Source organism: Hemitrygon akajei, chromosome 10 (assembly GCF_048418815.1).
Source record: "Hemitrygon akajei chromosome 10, sHemAka1.3, whole genome shotgun sequence".
In the NCBI taxonomy this organism is placed as follows: domain Eukaryota; kingdom Metazoa; phylum Chordata; class Chondrichthyes; order Myliobatiformes; family Dasyatidae; genus Hemitrygon; species Hemitrygon akajei.
The window spans coordinates 32,212,601-32,224,248 of NC_133133.1; positions in this window are offsets into that span (position 1 = coordinate 32,212,601).

Genomic DNA, 11,648 nt, shown 5'->3' on the forward strand with positions numbered 1-11,648 from the left:
TGAACTGTTTCCTTACTATTCTTGAGATGTCTGCAAACAAAACTTAAGTTCGATTCACTCCCTTACTCTCCCTGCCACAGTCTCTTAATTTTTCTCCTGCAATTCACTTTCAAAATCCTTTCCCTCAAATTTACTTTCTACTGAAGAGCTTTGCCTTGGTTCTGACCTGGGACCTTTTATCACTAATTTGCTCAGTACCTCTGCTAGTTTGTCAGCTGACTGCCTCCATTCAACTAAGGATCAAGCTTTAAAATCCATTGGGTGTCGTGCTGTAGGTTTCTGCAAATAAAGCAAAATGAGGCGATTTATTTTTAACAAAACCTGTAACTATATTTATTGAACTCCAAAACCTATGCAACAAAAGTGTGGTAAAAGCCTTTTGCGAAACAATGTCATCACGTCAGACCAACCTGTCAGAGTGAAACCCCAACTCAAAGTCGGTGGTTGTGAATTATGTACATTTCTCCCAATTACATTGCCCTGCACAGGAGCACCCCCCCCCCCCACCCAGAATTCATTAAAACCAGCATTGTGAGCCTGTCTGGAGATCAGACGAGCTACCTGCGTTCCACAGATGGAGGAACTGCAGGAGGGTCTGGCTCATCATGAGGTGCATTGACAAATTCATGGTCATGTTGTGAAGCCAGGGGATGCAGCGGAAAACTCCAAATCTTGATGGGCCGGTATAAGACGTTCTACCGAAATACATTCAGGTTTACCCCTCTTATCTATAATAAAAGTATTTCTACCCCTTCCAAAACACACAAAGAGCTACCATAAGGGGCCTAAGGGGATGCTGATGTGTGTCATGGTGGATGAAAACAATGAAGCAGAATGTAGTTCAACAGGAACTCAAGATTGTTGTATGTCATGCTAGGAGGTAGGAATAGCTGAAAAGGAATTGATCTTACTGAGGAGGGTGAAACGCCTTTGACAGGCCAACCAGGCAGTTGTGTCGTCACGAACAAACTCACCTGGCCATGTACCAACTCAGCTGCAGACGACTGTAGGTCCTCCTTTGGAGCAGTTGCGAGCCCCAGCAGAACCCGTGGAAGCCAACCATGCTAACACTCGTCAATCAGGGAAGTTCTCAGAGCAGTCTTTAGGGAGCCGTGAAACTGCTGCCTTTGGCCGTTGTGATGATGTGATGTATCCTAATGGTCAGGTTCTTGGCCATAGCAGCCCAGAGGTCTGAAATGAATTGGGGACTGCGGTCAGAGGAAATATTAGACGGGGTGCCAGACCAAGCAACCCAGGTGCTGATGAACACCTGAGCCATGTCTGCAGCCATCGTTGATGCTAGAGAGATGACCTCTGGCCACCTGGTGGTATGGTTCACCATGGTAAGGAGGAGCATGAAATCATGGAAGGGGAGAAGAGGACCAACAATGTCCACATTGACATAGTCAAAACATCACTCAAGAACCTCAAAATGTGCCAATGATGCCTGCACACAATGGTTAATTTTTGCCCGCTGGCATTCCACACAAAGCTGCAGTCCAACCCTGCACATCCTTTCTGAAGCTGTGCCAAAAAAACTTTAGTGCAACCAATTTCTGTGGTGTCTTTTGGCCGAGATGTGAGAGGCCATGTGTGGAGTCGAAAACAGTCTGTCTCCAGTCTGTGAGCACAATGGAATGAGAGCAACCAGTTGAGACATTGCACAGGAGAGAAACCCCAGCTGCCCCGAAACTTAATGTAAGCCAACCTCAGGCCCATGACTCTTGTAGATTTGGGCAAATGTTGTTTTAAAATGTGTCAACGTCCTTAACCCAAATAAGCATTAACTGTGTCAGTTCATCCATTAGCACTTAGCCTTATACAATAACTGGTGGATTCAACCCCATCCTCTCTACAATAAAGTACCCCCATTTTGCCTAATTGTGACAGAGCTACATCACCTGTTACTGGCCCTAGTATCAAGTGCATAATTTTAATATCAGGTTAAAATAAAGCTTCAAATAATTGAAAAAATTGTAAATTAATACATTTAATTAACAAAATTAAATAATAAAAATTAATAATATAGCAAGTTGTAAAATTTGTCAGCTCCATCTTGGGTACTAGCCTCTGTAGTATCCAAGACATCTTCAAAGAGCAGTGTCTCAGAAAGGCAGCATCCATCTTTAAGGACCCCCATCACCTAGGACATGCCCTCTTCTCCTTGTTACCATCAGGAAGGAGGTACAGAAACCTGAAGGCACACAGTCAGTGATTCAGGAACAGCTTCTTCCCCTCTGCCATCTGATTCCTAAAATGGACATTGAACTCAAGAACACTAACTCACTTTTATTATTTCTGTTTTTGCACTATTTTGAATTTAGCTGTTTATTATGTATATATATATACTTACTTAATTGGTTTACTTATTTAATTTCCCTTATATTATCATATATTGCATTGTACTGCTGCAACTTAATTAATACATTTAATGACATATACCGGTGATATTCAACCTGATTCCGATAAAGCCTAGGCTTTTAAATGTGTCCTCCAGCAATACTTTGACATTTTTACAACAGTTTCTGCCCAGAACTATTAATTCCTTAATGTTATAAAACAATGTACAGTAAAACAGATTCCAAATCTGTGAAGGTAATGTACTGAAATCTGGTACATGAATCCAGCATCAGCCCATAATACTAGCTGGAAATTAATGTAAACAGCATTATTAACAAGAATATCACAAACTAAATTGTTATGAGTCCTAATCTGACTGTGATATTTATTGGAATGCTGATTTGGATAGCTGAAATAAGCTGAATGAGTGGGAATAGTGGGCAATGAGGGAATTCTAAAATATTTCTTCAATAATATTGATACATAAAACCCTATGATTAACTATGAATGCAGGGAGGGCTGAGGTAGAATTGAACACTAATGGCAAGACAAAATAGCACTACGTTCTTATAGCATAACCTTTATATAGAATTTACCATACAAAGTTCAATTTCATTGGCTTTTGTGCCAGTAACCAAAGATAATTTTGTATTCAATTACCTTCAAAATATTTTTCCAATAATTGACTTCTTAATGATTATTAAGAATACAGTTCCAGCTTTCTGAATACATACACATCGTCATAACTACATTTTCACTGAAGCTGGTTTCAGCAACGAACCACTGCCCTTCCATCTTCTGCTGTATAAAGTGTTCTGTAACTCCAAAGTATTAAACTGTATATGGATATCTATATAGTAGTTTATGTTATACAGTATATTGTATGTATGTAATACAACTATTTTATAAAGATTCAGTGCATAGTAAATTTTAAATGTTCTCAGTCAAGAGTTAATCACTGTGGAGGATTTCTTACTCTTGTGGGATAACACATTTCCTGTCAAGGGAGGTCATTCTGCTTGGCAGATGAGACTTGTGGCAGTGAAAACATTTCTCATGTTCTTGGCCCTCCTCCATGATACTTGTAGGAGTTGACTCTAGGACTGCAGGAATTGGTCTGACAGCTCTGAACATCTTTCTTCTCCTTTTCTTGGCTTTTCTCTCTGGACCTACAGTGATCCTTTACTTGCTTCTCCCTCAATCCCGTTCTTTTTCTTCTTCTTAATCTGTGCATCTTGATCCTAGGAAGGTGCATTTGGTTCACTGGAGTATTCTCTTACTAATCCTTCTGTTGCTCCCTTTATGATCTGATCTCTCCTCTTGATTTGCCCATTAACAACATCATCTGACAAATCTTCTGTTTTCGTATCTCCATTGACTCTCCCTTTGGCCTTCTATTTTTCCAGCTGGGCTTCAGTCTTTGCATCCATTTTTCCAAGCAGCTTTTTGTCTCCCAGTTGAAGTTCATGCAATAACTTGTTACAAGTGTCATTCCCATAGGAGTTTCTCCATACTTTTCTCAGTCCCTATACTTTTCTCCAGTATAGGTTCTTAGCTGGGTATCTACAGACTGCAGTTCAGTATCTTTAAAATGACATTCCAACTCATTTTGTGGAATGACTGGAACAGCCAAGCCAGTGTCCAAGTCTATTTTAATTAATTCACCATTCACTTCTTGTGTAAGTGATATTGTTTGTCTATTGTAGGTTTTTACGCTATAAATCTCAAGGCTACCCACTCCTGTGTCACTCTCATCATTATCATATTCTTCACCAACAGGATGCAGAGTTTTGAAACTGCAACTTGACTTCTCATCTTTTTCTCTTCTCTGTGCAGTAACTTTATTTTGTCTGTTTGTAAGCATCCTCATTTTTGCATTTTCTGCAAGTTTTGCCTTTAAATCTGCATTGGTCTGGTGTAAGTGAGTCTCTGCCACAATGGTAACAACACTTGTAAACAGTTTCTGTTTAGACATTACAATTTTGTTCATATTCACTTTCATTTCTGACTGCATTTCAATTACATCACTGTCTGCTGTTTCCATTGATGCTGCTATTTCAACTGCTGTTTTAAATGTAGGTTGTTCTTCAATTAGAGGTATTTAAAATGCTTTCCTGTAAGATTCCACAAACTAAATGATTTCTCAGTGCATCATTAAGCCCATTCCTGAACTGACAATGCTCAGATAGCTTCTTTAATACAGCCATGTATGCTGAAATAGATACAATGATTTCAATGGTTTTAATTCTAAATATCCCTGCATTACTTTCATGATATTAACGAAGCTCATTTCAGCTGGCTTGGTTGGAGCAGTTACACTTCAAAGTAAACTCTACGCCTTTAAACCCAACACCTCAGCAAAACTAATTCTTGTTTCTCACTGGGTATTTCATTTGTTTTATAATACTGTTCAATCCGTTTCATATATATATTTTAGTTACCTTGTGTATAATCAAACGAGTCAATCTTTCTGATGTAGCCAATAATTTCTGCTCCTTTTTTATGATTATTATCATCCAGAACTCAGTGTTATTGAAGCCATCAATCCTACCATTTTCTGTTTATTTTTTTATATGATCTTCTTTCCTTTTGTAAAGAAAACATGCTGCTCCAAAAAAAAAGTGCTGCACTTTTTTTTTAACTCGACCGTTTCTTGCCGCGCATTTATTTAAATTTGAATGTCTCGTGCACTTCAACAGGTAGGTAGTCATCTTGGGATCATTATAAAAATACCTCTTCACCACTGTTATGTTTTGTACCTCCAAAATATAAGATTGATTGAAAAGAAAAGACAAAAGTCTGAAATGTGAATCTAACCTTATGTCTACTTTAACCGAGGTGCACATATACCAGGTGGTGGTGTGATGATGTATGCTGTCTATGTACTTTTACTTATAACCCACAATGCATCATTCAAACCAGCTGACTATGGACACACTGCTTATTGGTATTGGTCCATGGAATAAAAAAGGTTGGGAACCCCATTAAGATTGCTTAATTAAGTGATATATTTACAATATTACTCAAAGATGACTAAAATATTAAATACACAACAGAAAGCACCTTCCACGTCCGCATCTGCACAATGCACATGGGAATATGGAACTAGATGAAGTTGAGATGTGGACTCAGTGACCCAGCTAATGGACCTGCAACGTTACAGTTCTAGTGATCCCGGTTTAATCCTGAGCTTCGTTGTTGCTTGCCTGAAGTCTGCACATTCTTCCAGTGAGTGTGTGGGTTTAGAGTCATACAAAGTCATAGAGGCATACCCTTCAGCCCACCTTGTCCATCCTGATTGAGATGCCTGTCTAGGCTAATTGTATTTTCCAGCATTTGGTCCATATCCCTCTATTCCTTTCCTTTTCACGTACCTGTCCAAAAGCTTTTTTAATGTTTTGTACCTACCTCTACACTACCTCTAGGAGTTGTTCCATACACCCACCTCTCTCTGTATGAAAAACTTTCCCCTCAGTCTCCTCCAGGTGCTTCAGTTTTTTCCCCACATTCCAGAATCGTGCAGATCGGTAGGTTAATTGGCCACTGTAAATTGCTCCTAACGTGTAGATGGGTTGTGGAACGTCACATGGGTTTTCTCCAGGTGCTCCAGTTTCCATACACAGTCAAAAGACATCGTGGTTAGTAGGGTCATTGGTCATTAAAAAATTGTCCAGTGATTAGGTTAGGGTTAAATCGGGGTTTGCTAGGCAGCATAGCTCAAAGGGCTGGAAAGACCTATTTCATGCTGCATTGCTAAATAAAATTAAAAGCAAAGAAAATGTCGGAAGTATCAATTGAAATCAATGTAAAAGAAGTTTGATGATCATTATGGTCTGAGTGAACCAAAGTTCCTGATACAGTTCTGCTTGACTCTAAGACTCTGCTACCACACGGTGGGCTTACTCAGAAAGTCAGAAAGCATGGGATCCAGGGAAGTTTGGTCAGGTGGATTCAGAATTGGCTTGCCTGCAGAAACCAGAGGGCCGCGGTGGAGAGAGTACATTCGGATTGGAGGGTTGTGAATAGTGGTGTCCCACAAGGATCGGTTCTGGGATTTCTAATTTTCATGATTTTTATTAACGACCTGGATTTGTGGGTAGAAGGGTGGATTGGCAAATTTGTAGACAACACAAAGTTTGGTGGTGTTGTGGATAGTGTAGAGGATTGACGAAGAATGCAGAGAGACATTCATAGGATGCAGAAGTGGGCTAAGAAGTGGCAGATGGAGTTCAACCTGGAGAATTGTGAGGTGGTACACTTTGGAAGGACAAACTCCAAGGCAGAGTACAAAGTAAATGGCAGGATACTTGGTAGTGTGGAGGAGCAGAGGGATCTGGGGGTACATGTCCACAGATCCCTGAGAGTTGCCTCACAGGTAGATAGGGTAGTTAAGAAAGCTTATGGGGTGTTAGCTTTCATAAATTGAGGGACTGAGTTTAAGAGTCACGAAGTAATGATGCAGCTGTATAAAAATCTGGTTAGGCCACACTTGGAGTACTATGTCCAGTTCTGGTCGCCTCTCTATAGGAAGGATGTGGAAGCATTGGAAAAGGTACAGAGGAGATTTACCAGGATGCTGCCTGGTTTAGAGAGTATGGATTATGATCAGAGATTAAGGGAGCTAGGGCTTTACTCTCTGGAGAGAAGGAGGATGAGAGGAGACATGATAGAGGTATACAAGATATTAAGAGGAATAGACAGAGTGGACAGCCAGCGCCTCTTCCCCAGGGCACCACTGCTCAGTACAAGAGGACATGGCTTTAAGGTAAGGGGTGGGAAGTTCAAGGGGGATATTAGGGGAAGGTTTTTCACTCAGAGAGTGGTTGGTGCATGGAATGCACTGCCTGAGTCAGTGGTGGAGGCAGATACACTAGTGAAATTTAAGAGACTACTAAACAGGTACATGGAGGAATCTAAGGTGAAGGGTTATATGGGAGGCAGGGTTTAAGGGTCGGCACAACATTGTGGGCCGAAGGGCCTGTAATGCGCTGTACTATTCTATGTTCTATATGAACTCAATGCATAGACCAAGCAAGACAAAAACAGAAACCTACTGAGCTCAGTGGATAGCTACATTTTGCCCCTCAGCTGTGTAGTTCATGTCTGACAACTATGGAAACTAGAAATGAAGGCAAGTGTTTCTATTTTGTTTTCATCTCTATGGAAAATTTAGTAAACCTGTGCTAAATATACTTCAAATTAATGTATTACTCCAAACTTATAACATTTTTTGTTTTGAGCTATTCACATACAGTATATTCATGAAGTTTTTAAATGTACCTGTTGATTCAGAGACATATGGACGCAGTTGAAAAGGACAGAAACTACTTGGGCCTCGGAATCTGCCACCAGAGTCCTAGAAACTGGTGTTTGCAGAATGTCCGGCACAGCAGACATTAACTCATGGATTCACAAAAGGTGAGTGTGGCCAATGTTGATCACCAGTTAATATACAAGAGGCATTGGTAAGTTCAGCCACAATCTGGGCCAGTAGAACTTTAGTACTTTGTAAATGTGTCACATTATAAATGATTTATTTTGTTGGCACAGAAAACACAGTTAAGTTAATATATAATAGGGGCTCCTTTGTTTAGAACATTCTCCAAGATGGAACAGTATGATATATGTTTGATCCCTTGAAACAGAAATAATGTTCTAGTTATTACATAATATTGCTTCATTGACGTCAAACAATTTCTAGTAATTCTGTGGGATCATCCAGTTTAGCCTTTAAGTGGCCAACTAATCAGTTACTGATGTGTCCCCAATTTTTTAACCTTTCTGATCAAAATTCAGCTCTTAGCTATTTCCTATTTTCCTGTTTTCTATAATTGCGCTGTAGCATTATTTTGCATTGTATTTATGTTTTTTTAAGAAGATCACGAAGAAATACTTAGAAACATAGAAACACAGAAACATAAAAACTTACAGCACAATACAAACCCTTCAGCCCACGATGACATGTACTTAGTTTAGAAATTACCTATGTACCTATCCAGGAGTCTTTTAAAAGACCCTATCATTTCCACCTCCACCACCATCACTGGCAGCCTATTCCATGCACTTACCACTCTATGCATAAGAAAACTTACCCCTGACATCTCCTCTGTACCTACTTCCAAGTACCTTAAAACTATGCCCTCTCGTGTTAGCCATTTCAGCCCTGGGAAAAAGCCTCTGACTATCCACACGATCAATGCCTCTCATCATCTTATACACCTCTATCAGGTCACCTTTCATTCTCTGCCTCTCCAAGGAGAAAAGGCCAAGTTCACTCAGTCTATTCTCATAAGCCCTGTTCCCCAATCCAGACAACTGGTGTATACATACTCCTGCTTTGATAAGAGGCTGTACAACTGAGAGCTGATCAGATGTCTGAATTGGATAAACTGCAAAGGGCTGGGGAAAACATCTCTGCAGTCTCTCTTGATGAGAGTAACCCTCGCAAAGGAAATGCTGTCTTTTCTCTGTAATGACCCAAACGATAAGCTAAACATAGCTTTATTATGAGACAACTATGCCAAAATTACACCATGCTGTATACATTGTAATCTACAGAAAACTTGCATACAATCCGTTTTCTGGAGAATTGTATCATTTTCTGAGTATCTGAGGAAATTCAAGGCTTTGTCTTTTTGGATGTGTGATGACTACAACTGGACACGTAATGTAGGTTTCACAGATGGTATACTGTACAATAATGTAACATATTTCAGCCTGTCATTAACTGCCCTTGAGATCCAGCCCAGAATTCTACTAATCTGGTTGAAAACACTTTCAACTGGTTTTGTTCCTCACAAGACTTCATGATTCCAAATAAAACAGAAGGACCTACTTCAAAGCCAAAGAAGAATAGCTTTAAACCTGATCCAGGCAGAAAGCAAAGCTACAGGATTTGACTTAATTTTGGCCTTGGAATTGCTACAACAGTTGCTTTGTTTTTGGTGTCTTCTCCCAATATGTACATTTCATAGTTGGCTTTCTTATTGTTGCTCTTTTCAGGCCTTAGGCTGGCTCATAGTTAACAACAATTTCAAAATACTGCTCTTATTTTAAATGACTGTGCTTTTCAGTGTTCCAAAACAGCCAGATTCATAAACAGTTCAGAGAAAACCATTTATGAGCATGGAACCTCAGTTTGATTCAGATAGTAGCTGCATATGTCTGCCAACAGTTCTCTATCCCAGGAGGAAGTGTAATATATTGGAAACTCAAACCAGTCTTGTTGAGCAACTGATTGCTGCTGACATGTTTGATACTGAAGCAATGCTGGTTCAGAATAGATATGAGAGCTTGTGTAGCCTTCTCCTTCTTCAGTGTTCCATTGTGTGTTATTAATTGCCAGTTCTTCATCTCAACACTGAATTTCCCTGCACTCTCTTTAGTAGAGTACTGGTTATATGTTGCTTTATAACTATTTCAATGAAAGCACTAAATGAGAAACAAATAAAAACTCCAGACAGTTGCCCAGTTTGATTTTTTTTATTGGCTATTATTTTCTATTGTTTATGGAATTCTGCTTGTGGTTAAGGTATAACTGTTAATATACAAAAAAACAAAAAAAAAATCTTCTAATTTGATTGCACCAGTCATGACTTCAGGAATGGAAGATTACAGAAGTGTTTCACAAGCGCACAAGGACAGAACAAACACTGAGCTAAAATAACAGAGATTATGGTGGCTGACATAAAACTTGGCTAAAAAAGATGGTTATGAAGAATATATCTCAGTGGCTTATGAAGAAAATTCTTGAATATGTATTCAGGTTATTGAAAGCATGTCAGCCAGTGCATTGACAGATGTGCAGTATTCAAGCAGCCAGAACACTGGAGGGATTTTGTAGAGTCAGAGAAGAATAAAAAATATGGCAAAGGACAAGCCTTAGCAAGATTTAAACATTAGGATAAGAATTTTAAATATAGGCTGCCAAAAGATTTGGAGCCAATGTAAGTGACCAAGACAAGACATAGTGAATGCATTGGGATGGTTTGGGATCAAAGAGAGACAGGCAAACTTCGAATTAGCAAATATCGCATCCATGCTTTTATTTACCATACCCTTTGCAGTAAAAGCCAACATTCATTTAGTTGTCCATATTACTTGCTGCCTGACTTATTGTGTTTCATGTATTAAATCCCAGATCCTATTGAACCGTAACATTTTCTAGTCTCGGTCCATTTAAATTATTGTTTGCTTTTCATTCTTCCTTCCAAATTGTATAACCTCACTTTTCTCATACTATATTCCAGCTGTCAATTTCTTGTCCACTCACTTAACCACGATACCCTTTTGCAAGCATTTTGTGCTCTCCTCACAATTTTCAAGCATACCTATTTATGTACCATGAGTACATTTGACCACAGAACATTTGTTCTTTTTATCCAAGTCATTAATATGGATTGTAAATGATGTGGCCTATGGTTTTCAGTGAGACTGGTGCCAGATCATCACCATAATGATGTTTGGACCTTTGCACCCACAAGCCTTGTTTACTTTATACCACCCAACTTTCACCGGAAAACATTTAGACTAATATAAAAGCTGGAGACTGTGATGCGGAGCATGCAATGTCATCGGAACTGTCCCTGGAGGTTAAGTGAAGGGAGTGGCAGGAAACTGTAGAGTTTGTGGCAGAGAAGGACAACCATATCATATGAATTCTGGTGAAATCTTGTTGGCCTTGGCCAAAAGGGGATTGTACTTAGAACTAGAATTAAAATCAAAATCAGATTTCATATCACTGACATACACCATGAAATTTGTTGTTTTGTGGCAGCAGTACAGCACAATACATACAAATATACTATAAATTACAATCAGAGATATACAGTATAAACAATAAATTAACTAATAGTACAAAAATAGCAAAAATAGAGGGATAGTGAAATAATAACTGTAAGCAATATACTTCTTTACATGGATTCTGAATGAATCCAGAATTTCCTGATAGCATTGAGAGGTAAATTCTCATTTGAATCATATCACTTGATTTGACCCTGTAGTGGGTTTTCTTATTTGTTAAAGGAGTGTGGATTGAAATCATTGCAGGGGCTTTGGCATCTAGCTGCCATTTTAGGCATTGTTTCTGCTGTGTAAGGAGAGTTAACTGCAAAGCTTCACTTTCTGTTACAAAGCAAGATTATTGTTCTCTGGAAAACGTTATAAATACTAAAGCAATTTTGACATGAATTTACCATATTAAATAGCCAATAGATAAATTATTTTTTCATTAAGTTAATAGTGCAATTGTAGGAGTATACAATCAGCCATGCAATGGGAAGGATTAAATACTGTTTCTGACTGAATCT